The sequence below is a fragment of the Anabrus simplex genome, chromosome 3 (assembly GCF_040414725.1).
Source record: "Anabrus simplex isolate iqAnaSimp1 chromosome 3, ASM4041472v1, whole genome shotgun sequence".
In the NCBI taxonomy this organism is placed as follows: Eukaryota; Metazoa; Arthropoda; class Insecta; order Orthoptera; family Tettigoniidae; genus Anabrus; species Anabrus simplex.
The window spans coordinates 419,771,314-419,795,142 of NC_090267.1; the positions used below are offsets into that span (position 1 = coordinate 419,771,314).

Here is a 23,829-nt window from a genome sequence, read left to right on the forward strand (position 1 = left end):
AATGTTTTTGTTTTTTGTCCCACTAACTACTTTGGCCGGTTTTTCGGCGACGCCGAGGTGCCGAAATTTTGTCCCGCAAGAGTTATTTTACGTGCCAGTAAATCTACCGACACGAGGCTGACGTATTTAAGCACCTTCAAATACAACCGACTGAGCCGGGATTGAAACCGCCAACTTGTGCTTCTATCATGTCAGCCTCCATTCCGGCTTCTAGTGGTTTATCCTCAAACTAAGACATGAAAAGTTTCCGGCGACGTGAGGATGAGAAAGGGATAAAACTGTGAAGAAAACGGCCCCAATACTTGCCAGGTGTGAAAATGGGAAACTACGAAAATCATCTTCTGGCCTGCCGACGGTGGGATTCGAATGCACGATCTTTCGAATGCAAACTCACAGCTACGAGACCTGAACCGTGCACCCGCCTGGTTTGATGTACGTGACAGCCTCATGAATATATGCATGTACACCCTCTCCCCACCACCCCCGCACACACACACAAGTGTTTGGTGTTCCACTTTCGAAAGTCTTCATATCCCTTATCACTACAATTCATGAGCAACCGCCGCGACTGGATGGCAGCAGGTTCACTTTGGTATTTGCTCAAGCAAACACTCTTTTCCTCTTAAGATAACCTCGCGTTCCAAACCTTACACAAGGAAACAAACATCCTAACCACTTTCCTAACATAGTCTTTTCCCGGAAACACTGGCTGCAAGCTGTATCTCTTATTCTAAGAATGCATACTCCACGTTGATCCTATTACCCAAGTAAAAAAATAAATGAAAATGCTATTAAAAACTGACGTGATCACCGGAAGTAGGGCAGGTATCATACTTCCATTGATACCGCGTTTTAAATAGCTTTCTCTGTGCAATCACTGTTAAAATCAGGAGATTAAAAAGAGCAGTTTTTGACAGAATTATCAACAAGTGCTTGGAACTCCCACTTGGTGTGGTTAAATGGTTAAGATGTAATACTGCAATTCAGACTCTTTCTAGCCTAGCTTCTATTCTGCCCCACTTTTTTTTGTTGGTAGGCCCTACCGGTATTCGGTGCTGATGGTTGTGGAGGCGTGTTGCGAGGGGTTCTGAACTTGAAAACTTACAGCGGCGATCACTGGGCCCCAATCTTGAGACTGGCACTGCTTCCACGTACTTGTACGAGGCTCCTGGCTTTCATTTTGTCTACAGTGCCTTTCATTTGTACACCCTTGGTAGGCCTTTTCTTTCTTTTTCAGATATTCTCATTTTCGGCGGTTCTGAAATACCGTATTCCTCTTTCTAAAGTTACTGGTTTCACATCTCACTAATTATTTTTACGATTTTCAGAGACGGCAAGATACCGAAATATCGTCGCGCAAGAGTTATTTTACATACCGTATCTATAAATTTACCGACAGGAAGCTGATGAATCTGAACATGAAATATCGCCGGACTGCGCCGGCTCGAACCCACCAACTTGGTCTAAGAAAGCGAGTGCCGGGCAGAGTGGCTCAGACAGTTGAAGCGCTGGCCTTCTGATCCCCAACTTGGCAGATTCGATCCTGGCTCAACGCAGTGGTAATTGAAGGTGCTCAAATACGTCAGCCTCGTGTCGGTAGACTTACTGGCACGAAAAGAACTCATGCGGGACGAAATTCTGGCACTTCGGCGTCTCCGAAAACCGTAAAAGTAGTTAGTGGAACATACAATACATAATTTATTATTATTATTATTATTATTATTATTATTATTATTATTATTATTATTATTATTATGCCAACGCTCTACCATCTGAGCTGCTCAGCCCGGTTCTTCTCATTTCTTCAACGATTTCTTTGCGATGTGTTGCCCCTTAAATTAATAATGAACACCACCACCACCACCACCACCACCACCACCACCACCAACAACAACAACAATATGGTCTTCATTACAGAAGTGGCAAAGGTAGGGCCGGTCATTCTCGTAAAATAAAAGGAAGGTTGTAGAAACCAAGCTATGGTAAATAGTCCTTTGTAAATAGGGGAATTGGATTATAATGCACTATCTGCGGGGGTTTCACAAGCCTTTTTCCAAAAAACATTACATGATTTAAGAAAAGACACCAACCAATGTTCTGATAATTTTAGACAAATTTTTGTGTGTTGTAAATAAACGTTAAGCTAGAGCTAAGTCCCTGTACCGCTCAATTTTGTGGAAACTGTAGTATTAGCATACTGGAATTATTTACATTGCCTGTGAATTTCTAAGCGATTGCGTTGTAATTATTATATTACTCGACTAGTGATGGAATATCCGAAGTTCTATTTTGTAAATTTTGCGTGAATTCCTATGCGATTGATTGTAATATTGTTATGTTACACGGCTCGAAAGTTTTTGTTCTGCATTCTGTTTCCATGAATTTATTTCTTCTTTCGTTATCATTTGAGGAAAGCAACGGGAAACTACCTCACTAATTTCCCTAGTACGCCTCTTCAGTGATGCCTAGGCTATATATGACAGCTGTTGGCATAGCTGTGGAGGATCAAACCAGCCTTCGGGCTGAATACCCAACATACATAACATTCGTTATCATTTAACTTTGCGTTCTGATATAATTTCTTGCAATATTTTGTTTTCACGTATTTTTTTGTTGTGATGTAATGTATGCTTTCATTCGATTTTGTAGCTATGCTACTGTAAGCAGGCACTGGAATATCTGTCAATTACAACGAAAAGCTAATGCAGTGAGCTCGCAGTTGCGATCAACAGTATTCTGTAAGAAGGAAGTCACCTCCCAGACGAAACTATCTTTACATCGGTCTGTTTCCAGACCAACTTTGCTTTACGGGAGCGAAAGCTGGGTGGACTCAGGATATCTTATTCATAAGTTAGAAGTAACAGACATGAAAGTATCGAGAATGATTGCTGGTACAAAAGGTGGGAACAATGGCAGGAGGGTACTCGGAATGAGGAGATACAGACTAAATTAGGAATGAACTCGATGGATGAAGCTGTACGCATAAACCGACTTAGGTGGTGGGGTCCGGTGAGGCGAATGGAGGAGGATAGGTTACCTAGGAAAATAATGTAGTCTGTTAAGGAGGGTAAGAGAAGTAGAGGGAGACCAAGACGACGACGGTTAAACTCAGTTTCTAACGATTTAAAGATAAGAGGTATAGAACTAAATGAGGCCACAGCACTAGTTGCAAATAGAGGATTGTGGGGACGTTTAGTAAATTCACAGAGGCTTGCAGACTGAACGCTGAAAGGCATACCAGTACTTAATGATCATGCATTATTATTATTATTATTATTATTATTATTATTATTATTATTATTATTTCCCTGGTTTAAGACTTCGCTGGAAAAGAACCCCACTGGATTTGACTGGTAAATAATCGAATAACTTTCCCTCTAAGTAGATCAACTCTCTCCCTGTTCATAATTTTAATAAGTTTCGGCTGTATCTTTCTAATTGATGTTTGTTGTTTTAAGGGGCCTAACATCGAAGGTCATCGGCCCTATCTTTCTAATTATAGACACTTTCCTGCTCTTTTAAATTAGGTTGTTTCTTAATATTTTACGACCAAGTATCGTAGAGCATGATTAGTCTGCTGTTGTGTGGCATGAAAATCATGTTCCAGCTCTCACACCACACAAAGGTCCTATTGATATCAAGACACGCAGAGCCCAGCACTTTCGTGTCTCCATTTTAGGCTGACGGGCGCCCACTTCATCCCACGCCGCCAACACGCCGCCTCCGTCTTCACCACGTGGCTCTCATTCACTTCTTCCCGGTGAGGAGAATGAAGGTGACACATGAACATCCACTCCATTCTGTTTACATACACTCCCACTTCAGTTAAGGCCTGTAGCGCGCATTGGATGCCGACACAGCGGGCGGAGTTTACTTCATTCGCAAGAAATTTAATTTAATCAATCTTTTATGTAGGCCTACTGTCATGGTCTATGGATTAGCGTAGTAGATTTCGATTCGGTTCACCCGCAAAAGTTCCAGAATCTGACAGTCAAAGGGAGGGAATGTATAAGATATGCATCGCGATGTTAGTCTCTCAGGTCTAGGCCCTACTACAGTTATTATTATTATTATTATTATTATTATTATTATTATTATTATTATTATTATTGAAAATAAAAACCTACAAACTGTTTTCCAGTCAGTGACTGGGTCAGGGGTGGAATGAATGAAGCTCCCATCTTGCGGCGAGGATAGGAATTGTGCCAGCTGCCGATGCCTTTCGCACTCCTCTCGGGCAATGATTAATGACTGACAGTTGACATGAATTGACAGTGGAGAGTGTTACTGGAATGAAAGATGACAGGGAAAACCGGAGTACCCGGAGTAAAACCTGTCCCGCCTCCGCTTTGTCCAGCACAAATCTCACATGGAGTGACCGCGATTTGAACACGGAACCCAGCGATAAGAGGCCGACGCGCTGCCGTCTGAGCAACGGAGGCTGTATATTATTATTATTATTATTATTATTATTATTATTATTATTATTATTATTATTATTATTATTATTATTATTATTATTATGATAACAGGTGACAGGGCGAGACTCTCACACAGAGATTCAAGCTCAACAGCCAAACCAATAGAGAGGAGTGATTAAGAGTAAACAGCTGATCACCCAGGATCACTATTGTGAGCCATACGACCATTGGAGGGTTTTAGCGGCAGTAAAAATATGAAACGTAGATATGATAACCTTTTGGGTTGTTTGCCGTGTCAAAGAAATAAACTATAGGAATTCTATACGTTTCACGAAGAGTTTGTTCCCCGTCCTTGGAAAAAAAAAAAAATTCCGAGCGCGACTACGACCGTGCTACCGAAGAGTAAAGAATTCCTGAAGTTTATTTCTCGCACACGGCAAAATTCCGAAAGACCGCCCAATGGTCTATTAATGTGAAAGTATCATCAAAGTAAATACATAGTTCACAATGGACAAATTAAACTTGACACTGGAAATTTGTGCCAATGACAAGCATTGTAAAGCCACCTCCATACAGGTCATACGCAGGCCGTTGGAGGAGTGGAAGGTAAAGGCTTCCACTACTCGTAACCTCAGCTCTATGCAGGGCAGCCTTTGTTCGCAGAAATTAACCTGCTACTCATTGTTGGTGTAATCTGAGTGAACCTCAAGACCATGAGCCGATTCAAAAGTGGAAATCACGTTTCTCAAAATTTTCGACTTCCTGACGGGGAAACGAATACACGTCCTTCCAGATGAACCGAGCACATCTTTATTGCCTGCGCTAGACAGCCTCTTGTATCAATGGCGACAATTATTTTGCGCCTGCAGAAACCGCTATGTGAAATATTTTAGCTTAGAGGTTTGGCCGGTAAGGTTCTGTCATCTAAGGATCAATATTGTGCGACTATCATCAAGGACTTCTCGCTCTTATAACATGTAATCCGCTGCGCGGAAAGGGAATCAAAGTCGGCAATGGAAACTTTACAGCAGAGCTGAACTGAAGTGTCTGGGGTGTAAATATTACATTCCTGTGCGCTACCTATGGGTCTTCTAATAAACTAAGTTACGCAGCAGGTCCAGTCTTCGCTACTCGATGTCATCAAAACTTTGTACAATTCGTAGGAAAATTAGTGAAAGCTGTAACGGCTACTTTCTCCAAATACAGCTTTCTTCATAGAAACAGTCAAAAATTAATATTTTCTGAAGTATTGCGCCTAGAAGCATGAACTTTTTTTCAAAATGCTCAGTAAAGAATGCCGATTTAGAACCACAAATCTCTCTAATGAAAAATCCTATTTTGGGTCCCTTTCCGTGAAACGGATCGCATACGTGCTGCGGGTCAGTATTTCTCTAAAAATATTATCGCATAGCGGTTTTCGCAGGCGTAACGACGATGTGAAAATATTGCTACGTGGCAGCCCCGTGGTAGCCCCTTTCGGTACTTCCAGGAAGGGGCTAGTGACTCACAAGACCTGGTTTCTCCTAGTCAGCTTGCAGGGTGGGGCCGGCCTTTCCGTGTATTGTTCTCGTCGGCCGGCTTACCTGTGAGTTTCTTGGAGATTCAACGGGAATGTTCCGCCTCTAGTCACCTCGCGAAAATTCTGGCTCAAATCACCCGAGCTATAAAAAGGGAGGCTAGCTGCGGACAGAGAGTCACAGTGTCGGGCACCGTGGTGGAGTCGGTGTGAAACTCAGTGTGTTGGGGTTCGGTGGCTAAGCTGAGAGCGACATAGGTGTTGGCTGTCGCTAGTGTCCCACCGAGGTATGAACGAGGAGCTGTAATTGTGGTGTCGGAGGGACAAGTGAGTAGGTGGGCTGGAGACGACGTAAATGAAGACTGTACTGTGTGTTCCTGCATTTCTGTGGACTGAAGCTCGGCCTGAGTCCGCGAGAGAAGCCGCTATCGCGAGTGTGAATGTTCGCTGTCGTGAGTATCGTCCTGCTGTTGAATACCGTTGAGTTGTTTAGTTGTTCACTGCACGTGACTGTGTGAATTACTGGACTGTCTGTGAAATCTAACCAACGAACAGTCATCGTGTGTCGAGTGGCCCGTAGCCCTGTGTTCAAATCCAGCTGTCTACACACAGCTGCTGTATGAGGTGACTGGACTTGGGGAAAGTGAAAGTAAGGTTTAAGCGTCCGCAGGTATAACAACGGGCTGGACCGCCTACTGTGCCATAAGGGAGAGAGAGAGAGAGAGAGAGGGGGGGGGAAATTGTAAATAGACAACAATTAGTGTGTGTGGCCATTCATGGTTAATTAGAATTGTGTGGATATATACAGGTTGTAACTAAATATGTGGGAAAGCTCGATAGAAGACCTGGCAACAAGCAGAACATGTCCTGTAAACATATGGTTGATTTGCTTTCTTTTCCAAGTTACAGACATTGTTTGTGGTGCACATAACAGAGACCACTTCACTATGCAGGTTGGTCATTTGTGTTGATAAAGTGTAATTTACTACTTACAGTTCTCTACAGAAGGTGTTCAAAATGCGGACATTAATTGCTCCTTTAATTTTACCGGGAACATTGACAGGAGCGTCATACTGCGCCTTTTAAACAAATGATTTACATGGTTTGTTAGAAGATGTCCACTGGATTTAATTCAGCGGATCTGGTTCATGCATGATGGAGAACCCCTCATTTTTCTTTTGCTGCTAGAGCAATTTTACATCAGCGATTTCCAAACAAATGGATAGGGCGTCAAGGACCGACACCGTGGCCTGCTCGTTCTCCCGATCTCAATCCATTAGACTTCTATTTATGGGGTCATTTGAAGGCCATTGTGTATGTCACACCTATTCATAACGTGAAAATGCTGCGTCAGAGAATAGAGCAAGGGTGTCGGCAGATACGACAGACGCCTGGAATAAGGGAACGAGTGAGACAGTCAATGATGCGGCGCATTACAGCTCGTGGTAGCCACTTTGAGCACCTTCTGTAGAGATCTGTAAGTAGTAAATTACACTTTATCGACACAAATGACCAACCTGCATAGTGAAGTGGTCTGTGTTATGCACACCACAAACAATGCCTGTAACACGGAAACGAAAGCGAATAAATCATATGTTTACAGGACATGTTCTGACTGTTGTCAGGTCCTCTATAGAATCCCCGGAGCTTTTCCAATATATTTAGTTACACCCTGTATAAGCTCACCATTGTAAAGAATAATTCCCTTCTCGGTTTCACTTGCAGAAGGCAAGGGAGCGTGCAATTTTGTTAAAAACTCCCCTACCCGATTGTGTCTGGCTGTGGGCAAGGGTGCCCGCCATAATGAACAAATGTACCCATCTAAAATGCGACTGGCATTAGGCATAGTGGGCTGCTATTTTAATGGAAACTCACCAGCTCGGTGTGACTGGCAGTAAGCTGGCTGGCATTGGGAAAAGGGGCCTGCCATTATAATGACAACAGAACAACTTCATTTTGAATGGCAGTAGGGAAGCTGCCGGCCATTATAATAAAAACTCTTCAATTGTAATCTATCTGGAAGTAGGAAAGGGGGCCTGCGATTATAACGAAAACTTTCCAAATCGATTGGGATCCCGCATTAGGCAATGTGACATGCCATTATAATGTAAACTTCCCAACACCATTGCGAATGGCAGTAGGCAACTGAGCCTGCCGTTATCATCACAACTCCGCAATTCACACTTTATACTGGAAACAACGTATGGGGACCTCCCCAAGCTGTTTGTCGGATAAAGCTAAGAGAAATGCAATTTTAAAAAGTCTTATTCACTGCATGTGCAGTAATTTACTTTGATATCCGTATAAAGTGTAGAATACCGTAGCGAAGCACGGGTGCATTTGCTAGACCTGAAATAAATTGGAGTAATGAAACAGGCGGAGTTTTATTCGTAACGATATGATGAAATTATAAGTAGTCTCACGTGTGATATACGAGACTGACAGCTCTCCATCACGAGTAATTGCATGATGCTGGCTTGTCCTCGTATGGACTCAATCTCCCAGCAAGTTGGCCACACCGAGATCTTTCGCACCGATGACTAGTTATTAAAAAAAAACATAGAAATAGGTGATTTGGCGACGGGTGGTTGAACTAGTAGAAAATAAAGTGTATTGTCTGTGATATTACAGTCATTTCTGAAAGTTTTATATTCTGAGTTGTGTTTTATATTACTTTTTAGAATTGGTTATGTTTTATGATTACGTGCTCGAATAAATACTGAACGTAGTAATCACTGGAAGACTGGCCCTGTGGATAAAAATGTCTGGGTGAAAGGGGGAAGGGTGGCATTTGCTAGTATCGCACAGGGCAGCAAAACTCCCGCAGCCCGCCCTCGGTAAAAATGTGATAAAAATTCTCAAAATTAATGGTACAATCGATTCTATCACTGGGGTTAAGCACTCCTAATTCTCAACTAGAGCTAGGATTAAGTCACGCTACTCATGGAGTGAGATCCTCACTTGACCTGCTAAGAGACCTGAAATTCGAGACGTCCGAAGAGAGGGCATGCACAGGCGAGAAAAGAGCGAGCCAAGTTCAATGCTTCCTTTGAAGGACAGCGTCAAGCCTTTTCTTCTGTAGCTGAACAAAAACAAGAAGCTTTCAGTCCAATTCACGCAACAGGCTAGAACTGCAGAAATGGAATGCTGCTATTCCGAGATCAGACAACCAAGGAGCCTCTGTGACAAAACATCGAGCTCCTTCATCCATTCAATAAGTGTCTGAAGCTGTGGCCTAGAAACAAGGTCCGATCAAACATTATTGGGATTTTTAGTGGTCTTGAAAAAGCACCAAACGTAGCAAGCATCCGTCCACTACGCTCAAGTTCGACCTCCGAATCTACCACGAATTTACGGATGGTTATAGAGGACAACAGTTTAGCAGCTATCTTATTTTTCTACCGCTTTTCCGACAACTGCGGGGTCGCGGGTGCGAACCTGACAACAACCCTATGTAGAGGGATGTAATCATTATTGCATGTTTCTCTTGTGGTTGGTAGTGTGGTGTGTTGTCTGAATCTAAAGAAAGAGTGTGTTGGGACAAACACAAACACCCAGTCCCAGAGCCAGAATAAATATTCAAACGCAATTAAAATCTCCGACCCGGCTGGCAATCGAATCCGGCACCCTCTGAACCGAAGGCCTCAACTCGAACCATTCAGCCAAGTAGTCGGACAACAATTTAGCAACTATCTGACCCAAAAACCAATTGTGTGCTCCTGGGGGACTGTAACTGATAGAAAGCGTACAGGCCCGATCAAGTAAACGGTGGAAGGACTGAAGATCGAAGGGCCAGCAAACTAGCTTTTTGTAGACCGGGCGCTCAATTCCAGCCCGGATCGGCGGATTTTTTAAGGCAGGGAATTCGTAGTTGAGAGAAATCAAATATATCGCTATATTTGATTGTCTGTAAACACCATTGGCTGTGATGTGGGTGTATTTGCCCCTTATTCGAAAACTCTGGCTAGCACAAGGATTTTAAATAATAATAATAATAATAATAATAATAATAATAATAATAATAATCCTTATGTAGCCAGTCCCTGTTATGAATGGTGTGAAAATATCGCTCATAGGGTCAGTTGGTGCATGCATATCAGTGGGCATGGCAGACTGAAATGTAATAACTTCTGACTCGGTGAGGAAAGCGACGGGAAACTACCTCACTCCTCATTTCCCTAGTATGCCTCTTTAGTGACACTTAGGCTATCTATGACAGCTGTTGGTGGAGCTTTAGATGATTAAACCAGCCTTTGGGCTGAATACCCAACATACAATAAATAATAATAATAATAATAATAATAATAATATTTGTTGTTTAAAGGGGTCTAACAGCTAGGTCATCGGCCCTAATGGCATGAGGTGCAACGAAATGAAACGATAATTAACACTTCAAAATGTATCCACTGACTAAAATATAAAGCAAATGATGATGAGGAAATGGCCATAAATCCAAAACAATCAGTGGATCCAATTCACAATGCCTTCTTTTCTGAGATGATACTTATTATAAAAATGGTGTATAAAATCCTATTCATCGGCCACTCATAATATTACTTATCACTGGTAAAGCAGAACCATGGTGTTCCTCCTAGGATGGTACTAATCACAGGTAACGTAGACTCGTGGTGTTCCTCTGATGGTAATACTAATCACAGATAATGCAGACCCATGGTGTGTTACAGAGTAGCACCACTGCAGCAACACATACCCATGGTGTTCCTCACATAAGGCGACCATTCGCAAGCAATGCAGACCTATGGTGTTCCTCACATAAGGGCATCACTCTAAAGCAATGCAGACCCAGGCATCACTCGAAAGCAACGCAGACCCATGGTGTTCCTCACATAGTGGTACTAATTCAAGTAACGTCGTTCCATGGTGTTCGTCACGTAATGGTTCTATTCACAAGTAATCTCATGGTTCTAATTTCATCATCCCTTGGTCGCCCCTTTTAGTCACCTCTTACGACAAGTAGGGGATACCGTGGGTGTATTCTTCGTCTGCGTCCCTCACCCACGCGGGGGAGGGGTGGTGGTAAGGATTTTAAAATGAGTTGTAGTAAGGAAGCACTAACCTCTAATTTCCAACAAAACTTTGGATATAAAAGTGGACCAGCTACAATTGGAAGAGAATGAGTCATGATAGTCATGACTGATATGCTGCCTGAAGCAGGCGCCCACTGCTATATTCAGAGTTTCATGAATCATGACATGGCCTCCAAACACTACCAATGGCTGTAATAGTATTGCGACAATGGGCCACTTATTCTAACTCCAAACATGTATGAAAATCAAGAGTAGGCTGTATTCCTGGAAAGTATTAGTACAAGCTGAAGAGGGAGCAATAATATTTTCTGAAAATATTCAGACAGTCATAAAGACCTAAATCGACAGATTTTGACATTTGGACCATTTTTACATGTTGCTTTACGTCGCACCGACACAGATCTTACGGCGACGATGGGACAGGAAAGGCCTAGGAGCCGGAAGGAATCGGCTATGGTTTTAATTAAGGTACATCCCCAGCATTTTCCTGGTGTGAAAATGGGAAACCACGGAAAACCATTAAAACACAAGGATACAAAGATACAGTTCACTTGCCAGTATCTCAGGATATTGCTCATTCGGAGTTATTGGACGTGTTTTAATTGAAAGTTGTTTGAAAACAGATGCTTTCACAGTGGTAATGAGAATCCCTCACACTGTCAAGACCACTATACAGTGTGTTCCCAAACATGCGGAAAGTAACCGGGAGAGGGTGTCTGAATAGTACATCCAGAATACTACTAGAACTAAAATGTTTTCATTCCTCTCCTGAATGGGGAAGCGGGCCGCTTTGACGGTGACGCCATCTCTCCGGCCAGGAGATTTGTTACGGCGAAGGAGATGCTCGGAAAAGGTGAGGGGTTTGGCGCTCGTGGCCTATACGAAGAACCGTCCCGGCATTCGCTGTAGTGCAGGAGAATGGAAAACCATTCTCAGGACAGCCGACGCTAGGGACCAACCCCTCTCCGCCTCCGGAATACAGAGGCGTAGAGCCACGGTAAAGCCGTGGCCACTTGTAGGCCGAAGCCTACTCTGCAACCGCCGACGTCCAAAACCATACAAAAAGTCTCCATGAAGTATGAACACATGTCCTATGGTCGACCGTTTACGAGCTAGTTGTATGTACAATCTTCAGCCCTAAGACTGGTTGGATCCTCAACAGCTCTGCCATCAGTTGTCATAGATGGCCTAGGCATCACTGAAGAGGCGTACCAGGGAAATGAGGAGTGAGGTAGTTTCCCGTTGCTTTCCTCACCGAGCCAGAAGTTGCTATTACATATCAGTCTGCCAAGCTCACTGAAATGCATGCACCAACCGAACCTATGAGCGACATTTTCACACCATTGATAGCAGGGACTGGCTGCAGAAGGAATGGCATTATTAGCATCGCTCATACCTCAGTCACTTTCATATTGTCAAAGCCAAGGATAAGACAGAGACAGATCAATGAAAGTAACAAAATTGCTTTAGCCCATACTAGAAGACATAGTGCACTGTAAACACTAGGTCCTGCCAGCAAAAGCATATTAGCTCGAATGGAGGGATAGTTCTCATTTAGAATTAAGTTTGGAGTCAGACATGTCGTTGCCGACATCGCAATACTTCGCCAGGGTGTGGAACTAGGTTGCCATCGAATACGTGTAATGCCTGGAGTGTTCAAACGTATCCGACAATCAATAAGGTGGCGAGTATTCGGACGCACAGAAGACTTTATTTTTGCTATTTGTTTTACGTCGCACCGACACAGATAGGTCTTATGGCGACGATGGGACAGGAAAGGCCTAGGAATGGCAAGGACGCGGCCGTGGCCTTAATTAAGGTACAGCCCTAGCATTTGCCTGGTGTGAAAATGGGAAACCACGGAAAACCATTTTCAGGGCTGCCGACAGCGGGGTTCGAACCCACTATCTCCCGGATGCGAGCTCACAGCTGCGCGCTCCTAACCGCACGGCCAACTCGCCCGGTGTGGTGCTAATCACGGGTACTGTAAACCCATAGTGATCCACCCACTGTTGCTACTAATCACAAACCTATTGTGTACCTCACATAGTAGTACTACTCGCAAGTAAAGGCGACCCATGGTGTTCCACGCGTGATAGTATTAATCACAAGTAGTCTCATGGTTCTAATTCAATCACCCCTTGGTCGCCCCTTTTAGTCGCTTCTTACGAGTGGCAGGGGATACCGTGCGTGTATTTTTCATCTGCATCGGCCACCCACAGGGGGTCAGAGAGAGAGAGAGAGAGAGAGAGAGAGAGAGAGAGAGAAAGTGATCCGACACTCCGAAAAGTGAAGTGACCGGACAAAGAAAGGCAAGGGCCACGAAGGGTGTGAAAATGAGACTCTCTAGGCCTCGAATGCTGTAATACTGTCCGGGTCGGAAAATAGCAACTGTTGACCAAGGGAGGTCGGACAGGATAGACGAAAGTGATGATCCTCGCACAAGTAAGTGGAAACAATGCCAGGGCTCAGCTAAGGGCCCCGTGGTCGCCAACACACTCTCCAAAGGGGTCCATTTTATTCGTCTCTTACGACAGACGGGAGATGCCGTGGATGTATTCTTCATCTGCGTCCCCACCCATAAGGGGTCGGAACCAAAGGAATTAATCATAAGGAGTTAAAATCCTTGGTCCGGCCGGAAACTGAAACCGGGGCCTTGTGAACCGAAGGTCAGTATGATCATCATTCAGCTAAAGAGCCGAACCCTCGGATGACAAGAATAAAGTAAACCATAAAAACTTCATTGTTTTAGTCAGAAGTGGAGGAGTGTTAAATCCTAAATATGAAGTTTGACGAAACCCATATTTTCAACTCCCTCCCCGTAAATCCTTCCAAGTACGGCCAACTCATTGGGTAGCAATGAATAAAATTAGAGATGGACCCTTAAGGGTGCACGACATGAAAACATCTCACGGAGGTACAATCAAGAAAGCCGATGACCATCCGGACGTGCCGCCAACAAAGCGACTCACGTGCTTGTAACGACCCCTCCTGCCTGTTTGTTGTCTGGAGTAGCGCCGCAGGGACATCTGTTCCTCTCATCCCCCTTACACGTGATTACTCCAAGCCTACGCCTCATTTTCGGTCTCTAGATGGTCAAATGTACATTAATTGACTCGTATGTATTGATTTCTAAACCACTTGTTTGATGACCAGGATAACATTGCAATGGCGAGAATCGCAGCGACATTTCGTCCTCTTAGTGACTTTATTTATTTATTTATTTATTTATTTATTTATTTATTTATTTATTTATTTATTGTGCTTCAGACAGGTGTAAACCTAATGATGCGAAACACATATACTATTACATTAGATAAAAAATATCAAATTAAAATTAGTATATTATCTCTTATGGAACTAAACCAAACCCCATGGCACTACAGCCCTTGAAGAGTCTTGGCCTACCAAGCGACCACTGCTCAGCCCGAAGGCCTGCAGATTGCGAGGTGTTGTGTGGTCGGCATGTCGAATGCTCTCGGCCGTTATTCTTGACTTTCGAGACCGGGGCCGCTATCTCACCGTCAATAGCTCCTCAATTCTAATCACGTAGGCTGAGTGGACCTCGAACCAGCTCTCAGGTCCAGGTAAAAATCCTTGACCTGGCCGGGAATCGAAGCCGGGGCCTCCGGGTAAGAGGCATGCAAGCTACCCCTACACCACGGACCTCTTACGAAAATCCTTGTAAAATGAAGTCATAAATGAAACAAAAATACACTTTTCTTCAGTAACATTATATTACAAATATTCAGTTACATATGCACATAGTATAACAAGGTACGGTATTTAATATATTGCAATTAAAATGATTTACTAACGGCTTTAAAGCCGCATTAATACTGTAATTATACAAGATGGTAGTGATGTTATCGAAGGTAATAATGATGATGATGATGAGGTAGATGGTATTACTGCTTGTTGTTTTAAGGGGCCTAACATCGAAGGTCATCGGCCCTGAGATGGTATTACTAGACCCTAAAAAGAGAACTATTTTACACTTATGAGCTTAACAATAAGAGTCAGCAAAGTGGGATATTAACTTAGAACAGAAAACAATTTTTGTTTACATTGTTCTTCTATGGAAGTGTATGTAGTTGCAAATATATCTATCTCTACTCATTGCTATATCTATTAAATATTTTCATTGAGTTTAATACTAGTGAATTGCTATGTTGTTGGGTTCTTGATCTAGAGCAGTAGAAAGTAATATGCTTTGGATTAGGGACAGATAAGTTGAACAGAGAGAGCAAGTTAGGACTACCAATAAGACTGTTAAATATTTTTTGACAAATAGAAGAACTGCAATTACTCGTCTATGTGCTAAGGACTTATAGCAAAGTTGTTTCATTAAATCATCATACGAATCAAATTTAGCGTAATTATTAGTTATTTTGTACGTAAGGTATGCAAGAAATTTGTTTTGCACCATTTCAACTTTGTTTTCATATAGTTTAAAGCTGGGATTACAAATGGTCGATGCATATTTTAACCGACTTCTTACAAAGAAGTTGTATAATAGCTTTACTGCCTCGGGATTTGTGTAGTCACGTGTGCATCTCTTAATAAATTTTAACACTAAGTATCTGCATTAACTTCGTTTATGTGTAGAGAGAGCGTCAAAATGCACACCAAGATCCTTGATGGAATTCACTGATGACAGATTAGTATTCCAAATATTATTCGAGTGACTCATTTTATTTTTATTTCTGGAAAATACCATTACATGACACTTGTTAATGTTAAAATCTAACTTAATAACGCTTCAATGTGATATGCTATTGAGGTCTTTCTGAGGAAATCTACCGTCTTCCTGTGACTGAATGGTTTTGAAAATTTTTACATCGTCTGCGAATAGCAATATGTTTGAATACTGTATGCATTTAGAAAGATCATCAGTAAGTAGTAGGGAGCCTCCGTGGCTCAGACGGCAGCGCGTCGGCCTCTCACCGCTGGATACCGTGGTTCAAATCCCGGTCACTCCATGTGAGATTTGTGCTGGAAAAAGCGGAGGCGGGACAGGTTTTTCTCCGGGTACTCCGGTTTTCCCCAGTCATCTTTCATTCCAGCAACACTCTCCATTCTCATTTCATAGCATCTATCATTCATTAATAAATCACTTTGGGAGTCGCGACCCCATCGTACTAACAGCCTATATCTGCTTCATTCATTATATCCCTGACCCGGTCAATGACTGGAAAACAGGTTGTGGGTTTTCATTTTTCATTAGTAAGTAGTAAGAAGAGTAATGGTCTAAGATTTGAGTCCTGTGGGACAGCAGATCGAGTATTGTAATACTCAGAGATTCAAATCCTTTATATGACACAAATTGTCTATCAGAGAGATATGATGCAAATAATTTGATTAAGCTGTGAGAGAGTCCATAATAAACCAATTTATTTAAAAGTGCATCGTGATCAACTTTATCGAATGCTTTTCTAAAATCTGCGAAACCTACATCAACTTGGCCTCCTGTATCCATGGCTGCAGATACTTCATGAGTGAACTCCAACAGATTTGTCGTTGTCGATTTCCCCGGTCTGAAGCCATGTTGGGTGTCACTGATGATAATTTCTGTGCGTTCGAACACATGCCGATATAGGGTGTGTTCGTAAACTTTTGCTAACGCGGAAGAAAATGCATTCTTGTATTCAGGAAATTATGGGTTCGAGTCCTACACTCAGTAGCCCTGAAGACTGTTTCCTGTGGTTTTCCACGTTCACATCGGGCCAATGCTGGGGCTGTACATTAGTTCAAGCCACGGTTGCTTCCATGCCAGAGAAAACCCTTCCCTATTCCATTGTCGTCGAAAACCTAGTGTACCCGAGTTAGTGACTGACAAACGCTAGGAAAAAAATGGAAGAGGTCCGAACCTTCGAATATTAAAGGTATGGACAGGAGAAAGAGAAGCGTAAAGACGTGTATGAAAATGTATTACTGCCACAGTTAGAAGAAAACAAAAGTTAATCAAGGGAGGAAAGATGGGCAGTATTGCCAACCTGACGAAATTTACGTCAAAACTGACAAAATTTCAAGCCGGACAGTGAGAAGATTTGACGTATTTTCTGGTGGAAATTATTTCGAATTAAATCGCGTTTGGCATGCTCAATAAAATGAAAATAACCCTCAGAAATAGGCTTGAAACTAACGCAATGAATTCAATCCTCACTGTGAGAGAATGTCATTATTATGCCCTGCCAGAAAAAGTTCTCAACCAAATTGGCCGATGGCAGAGAACTTCAAAATAGGTCAATAATAATAATAATAATAATAATAATAATAATAATAATAATAATAATAATAATAATAATGTTATTGCTTTTACGTTCCACTAACTACATTGACGGTTTTCGGAGACGCCGATGTGCCGGAATTTTGTCCCGCAAAGTAGATCAACCCAGCACATCAACTGCGGAACTAGAGGCAGTTGATGAATTCTTACTTTAATAGACATCGGTAAGTAAAGATGTCTGCATTTACATATATGATGATGCTTGTTGTTTTAAGGGCCTAACATCGAAGGTCATCGGCCCCTTTATATATATAGAAACCGTTTAGAGATAGGTCTCATTTCGACGGATTTTCGGGTGTTGGTATGACGGGTAACACTGCAGATAGGAAATACGACACTGAGGAGCGTGGCGTAAATGACAACAAAGCTAAACTAATTTTGTGGTTCCGCAGATGCCACCCCATACTTCCAAGTTTAAAGCCTCAGGGGGAAACAAGACGGAGAAGTGAACTACTGTCCACACTACTTCGTACTTTGTGTATCTCGTCAACACCACTTTTAAGATTTTGGACTCTTTCTAAAAATCACAAAGCAAAGAGTGGTTGCATTTTGAGGACCCAACCAACCTTTGGAGCTATCTAATTTTTTTTCAAGCTGCTTTACGTCGCACCGATACAGATAGGTCTCATGGCGACGATGGTATATGAAAGGGCTAGGAGTGGAATGGAATCGGCCGTGGTCGGTAAAACCCCAGCATATGCCTCGTGTGAAAATGGGAAACCACGGAAATCCATCTTCAGGACTGCCGACTGTGGGGTTCGACCCGGGCGATTTAATAGAAACAAGACAAACTGCAGAGTACTCGGCTTCTGAGTGCTAGTAGGTGGGTTCGATCCCGGCACAAACCGCCTATTGGCGGTAAATAGATAGGTACGTAAAAGAACATCTGCAGGACGAAATGTAGGCACCTCGGCGTCTCCGAAAATTGTAAAAGTAGATGAAAATGAAATGGCGTATGGCTTTTAGTGCCGGGAGTGTCCGAGGACAAGTTCGGCTCGCCAGATGCAGGTCTTTTTATTTGACACCCGTAGGCGACCTGCGCGCCGTGATGAGGATGAAATGATGATGAAGACACATAAACCCAGCCCCCGTGCCAGCGAAATTAACCAATTACGGTTAAAATTCCCGACCCTGCCGGGAATCGAACCCGGGACTCCTGTGGCCAAAGGCCAGCACGCTAACCATTTAGCCATGGAGCCGGACGTAAAAGTAGATAGTTGTACGCAATACCAATACCATTAGGCCTTCTATTGCAAACATACACTCGACTGAAATCGGAACGAATCATCATTTTTCTATATGCTGTCTACAAGTGTACGATATGTTTACAATTCTGAAGTCTATCAGGAAACGCGGCCCCTGAAAAACTGGGATCACTACGTGATTTACTACAGTTCCTTTCTGAGAAGAAGCCGGACATGAGATGTAGAAATTGATTCTACGAAGCTGGGATACGACAGGCAAGCAAGCTAGCAACAGGTCTTCGAACACGTGGGAAAGAAGCCTGCATTCACCGAGCAGAACGAACAAATAAACTCCTTATTTTACTTGCAGAGTACATCGTCAGCAAGAACGGTGTAACAACAGTGGAGAAAACTGCCATCTCACAGAACACATGCTCGCTTATTATCCGTATACAACGACCGTGAAACTGAATCAAGTGCACCTCACAGTAACTATAAGAAACTTAATTAGATGCAAAAGTAGGCGTAGGAATTTAATGGAGTTAATTATCTACAGTATGCCATATAAATCATTGCCCTCGATGCATGGAAAGTTATATAAACGAAATCGAATAACTAGCGTCCGGCAATTTTGTTAGATTGAAATTACTCTTTTAATCTTATAAGACACATCTATGTAAACATAAGAGGAACAAAGGCTTTCTTACCTATTATACTGTATAATGCACTTGACTGAAATCGAAACGGAAAATAATAATTTAATATATGCTGTATAGAACAGTAAAATCTGTTTAAAATACCTAAGTACTATCAGGATGAAGCTCTTACACACACACACACACACACACACACACACACACACTAGTACGAGACTGAATTCTACCAAATGAACAACAACCCGCACCGGTACAGTCATATGATTTTGTGCACTGTTAATTTCACTAAGTAGGCTAACACAGTTTCGTTTTGGCCCATAACTTTGGATTCTGAAGCAGAAATTCATTCTGAAAACTGCTACAACTAATCCTGTTTGAAGTCTGTGGAATTTGAGGACTTCTTACTGCAATAACTCTGGAGCCTTGGTTTCCAGTATATTCGTATACTTTTTTTTTAGAATGTGCTTTACGTCGCACCGACACAGTGAGGTCTTATGTCACGCAGCTGTGAGCTTGGCATTTGGGAGATAATGGGTTCGAACCCCACTGTCGGCTACCCTAAAGATGGTTTTCCGTGGTTTCCCATTTTCACACCAGGCAAATTCCGGGGCTGTACCTTATTTAAGGCCGCTTTCTTACCACTCCTAGCGCTTTCTTATCCCATCGTTGCCGTAAGACTTATCTGTGTCAGTGCGACGAAAACTCAGTTGTAAAACTCTCACTATTTTCAAGTTGATGGATTTTGTTTAAATAAAATCTTGCTAATTTTTGGTTTTCTTGTCTGCCCTTGAAGAAGCTCCATTCCAGACACTGTTTATGTTTATGTAGATGTCTGTTTCACTTCTTCTGAAGTTCTTCAAAAAACACAAAAATATTGGGATGCGAGGAATCACACGATGCATTGAAGGGCGCGTGAAAACTTTCACAAACGTTATTAGTTCTGTAGGTCGCAAATTGCACTAACTGTAATACTGTGAAATTATTTTCAATATAACAAATTTAAGTGAATTCAAAGAGACTTATTTTGTGGTATAACAATTAATGACAAGTGTGACCCAACAGGACTGATTGACAGGTGATGATGGTGTTGGGGTGGAGGTGGGGGAGGTTAGTCGTCTACGCAGCAAGGCCAGGTGTGTTCTTTACCTGGACAGCAAGTCGCTCTATTCGAGTGTTAGGGTTTAGTTGAGGCAGGAAGAATTCGCTCAGTTCGTGTGCGCCGGTAACATATTTCGCTCAGTTTGTGTGCGCCGGTAACATATTTCGCTCAGTTCGAGTGCTCCCGGGGCTATCATACGAAAGCCCTTTATCTCTCTCTCTCATTTCTTTCTTAAGAACACAAAACGATCCTAAAGTAAAGTTTGGCGAAGACAACATTTTGAACTCCCTCCTCTTACATCGTTCCTAATGTTTGCTGTTTGTTTTACGTCGCACTGACACAGAGGTCTAATGGCGACGATGGGATAGGGCAGAGCCAGGAATGAAAAAAGAAAAAAGAAGAAAAGAACGTTGCTGACTTTAATTAAGGTACACCCCGTCATATGCCTGATGTGAAAATGGGAAAACCATCTTCAGGACTGCTGACAGTGGGGTTCGAACCCACTATCTCCCAAATGTAAGGTCACAGCTACGTGACCCACACCGCGAAGCCAACTCACTCGGTACGCTGTTACTGCTAAGTAGCGTATAATTTTCCTTATAAATTTTTAAGTATTCGGGTAGGTCGCCACTTCCTTCCCATCATCGCCATTAAGACCTATCTGTGTCGGTGCGGCATAAAGCCAATTGTAAAAATAAAAATAAAATAACGATGACTTCCTTCGTAAGTGCACTTGGATGAGAAGCGTAGCCAAGCAGGGATTACTGGGGTTTACACTCCCACCCACCCCCACCCCACAAATTTTTACAGAAGAAAAGAAACAGAAGACAATAAACAAGTGAGAGTCGACGCACAAGGGTTGGCTCTTTCGAATATTCACAGAGACAAATTTGTAAAGCCAACAGACCTCTTGAATATATTCACTATGAAGCCTCGAAAGTTGGATTTTAGACTGCAATCTGAACATACCACTCGCCGTAAAACTATTCACTTTGATCATATTTTTCTTCTTCTCTATTTTAATGTATGATTTTGTAATTTACCGGTATTGCAATCTGAATATCAACATCAGTGTGCTTATGACAGTCATGCATGCGCGCGCTACATACGCACGAGCACTTTCATTATGTTCTATCAAATCCCTCCCACCCCCACCCCATCCGTCCATCCTGGCTACGCTACTGACTTTGACCATTCCAAACAGCAGTGACGAATGCAACAGGTATCTGTTTTAAGACCAAGACTCTATTGAACAGTAACCTGTAGGATCGTTTTCCTTTTTGATTTCTTCTTGAACATGAACACTGATGTTTAATTAATAACAATTTCCTCACTGTACTAACATTTCTCGTAAAAACACCACCAATCTATAGCCACGTCAATAAATGTTTCAAAATCTTTAAAATGGGAGTTCAAGTTTAGGGGAGCTAAACACGTGGAAGGAGAAAGTTCAAGTAAGCCGATATCTAATCACCGGTATGCCCTTGCATTGTGAAGATGGAACAATGACATAAATGCAGCCCACTTACCTGTATTGAATCAAATGTCACGTGTTCATGGCACACAACTGTAGGACAAGAACAGCATTCACTATACAACACACATACACTCTCACAATAGCAGGTCACGGGCTTTGAACCTAGCCCCACTACACGCTCACTAAACACTAACGTGCACTCTCGTCTCTCTCAACAAGAGAAATAACTCGCTTTGTGACCACGGCTTCACCGATCGTACACACTACACACCGTGCCTGTTCACTGCCAGCTAGCCTTCACTTCTGTTGTCAGCTGGCTTTGCTTGCGTTGCCCCCACCACTACAGTCTGGTAATCTCACAACAATGACGTCACTTCATAAGCTAACCTATTGACTCAGAGAAGGAGGGAAAAGAATAAATGCTGTTGCACCGTATCACGTGACCCTGCGATAAGTTTTCAGTTAAGGGCTTTAAATAATGACAGTGACAATATATCTTTGTCTGGAGTGCAGCACGCGTGTTGTGGAAGAAAGAACAAGCCTTCACTCGTCGAACACTGAGGAGCAGAGGCGGACGAAAGGTGGGGAGAGGAGAGGAGACCGGAGTAAAGAATGAATGTAAATAAAAAGACAAATCCAAAGTCGTCGTCCAGTGTGTTTGATATTAGAGTTACGCTTTCCCGATGTTGCTATGGCCACTCTTCGGACGTAGTACTGGATTTCGCACTCAGGACAGCCTTCCTAAGCGGCTGTAGATTTCACTCTAAGAGCCAAGCCGGTGAAGTACCCGTAGAGACCACTGTGACTCAGTGGGCACAAACAGAGAGCATGCGGTTTAAATCGCGACAAATATGACGGCGGCCACAGTCGGTGGGTGCTTGTTCACACGGGGTGAGGAATAAGCGCTCGGGAAAGGCACCAATGTTCATCGCTGATATATGGACGGCTACAGTACATCTAATAACATTTTTGCTATCGCAGGTTGTAATCGCAAAGAAAAAATACACTTCAAATTGCGCACAATTTAGTAAACAAATGCATACGATTAGATTCACGGCGCGATAGAGTTCCATTCAACGCTTCTGTAGTTCTATAAATATACCAAGCCTGCACAACTTGGTGAACTTTGAAGGCCAAACTCAACTCGGACCACCTGACCCAGGTGTAGATCACTTCGGACCTTGAATCTTAAACTAGTCCACTGCAGTTAAACAAGTAAATTTGTTAGTAGGTCTACGATAAAGACAAATTAATATGAAAATGTAATTATTTTAGAGACTTGCAATTAAAATTATGAACAATTAAAAAAACATATATATAGTAGCTACAAAATTTCTCGATAAAATCTATTTAAACATGAACACAAAGTTTACCTATAATTTTACTAAAAATATCACACTGCACTTCCAGGATATTTCCCACATCGACAGAAGTTCTCTCCTCAAATTACTCACCTAGAAGTGATATACATGCCTTTTATAGGCCTATTTTCCACCCACTGTTAAACGATATTCTGGTGGAATATTCTGTCGACAAAGTAAGAAACGTGTCCGTCGCTGTGGTATAGTGGTTATTGTGATCAGCTCCCATTCCCGGGGACCCGGGTTCGATTCCCGGCTCAGCGACGAAATTTGAAAAGTGGTACGAGGGGTGGAACTGGGTCGACTCAGCCTCGGTAGGTAGATTAGAGGCGGGGTTCGATTCCTACCTCAGCATCGTCGAAGTGGTTTTCCGTGGTTTCCCACTTCTCCTCCAGCCAGTGCCGGGATGGTATCTAACTTAAGGCCACGACTGCTTCCTTCCGTCTTCCTTGTCTATCCCTTCCAATCTTCACCAGAGCAGGTCAGGCCGCCTGGGCGAGGTACTGGTCCTCCTCTACAGTTGTATTCCCCCGACACAAAGTCTCACGCTCCAGGACACTGCCCTTGAAGCGGTAGAGGTGGGATTCCTCACTGATTCAGAGAAAAAAAACAACCCACGAAGGTAAACGGATTAAGAAAGAAAGAAATTAAGAAACGTGGTACCGGTATATCCTTTTAGAATGATGATATTCCAACGAACATGATTTAATTTCTTTTAAATAATTAATTTAACGCTAGGAAAAAATCGTCTAATTTCATATTCCCCAGGATGATTACA

General features: G+C 42.7%; 1 protein-coding gene across 1 annotated transcript in view; it reads right to left on the reverse strand.

Moving 5' to 3' along the window:
* The window catches only part of kek5 (kekkon 5), a 392,502-nt gene extending 370,522 nt beyond the window's left edge, over positions 1-21,980 (reverse strand). The window contains exon 1 of the mRNA XM_067143405.2: positions 21,743-21,980. The gene's annotated coding sequence lies outside the window, so the exon portion shown is untranslated. The remainder of the gene's footprint in view (positions 1-21,742) is intronic.
* Positions 21,981-23,829: the final 1,849 nt, after the last annotated feature.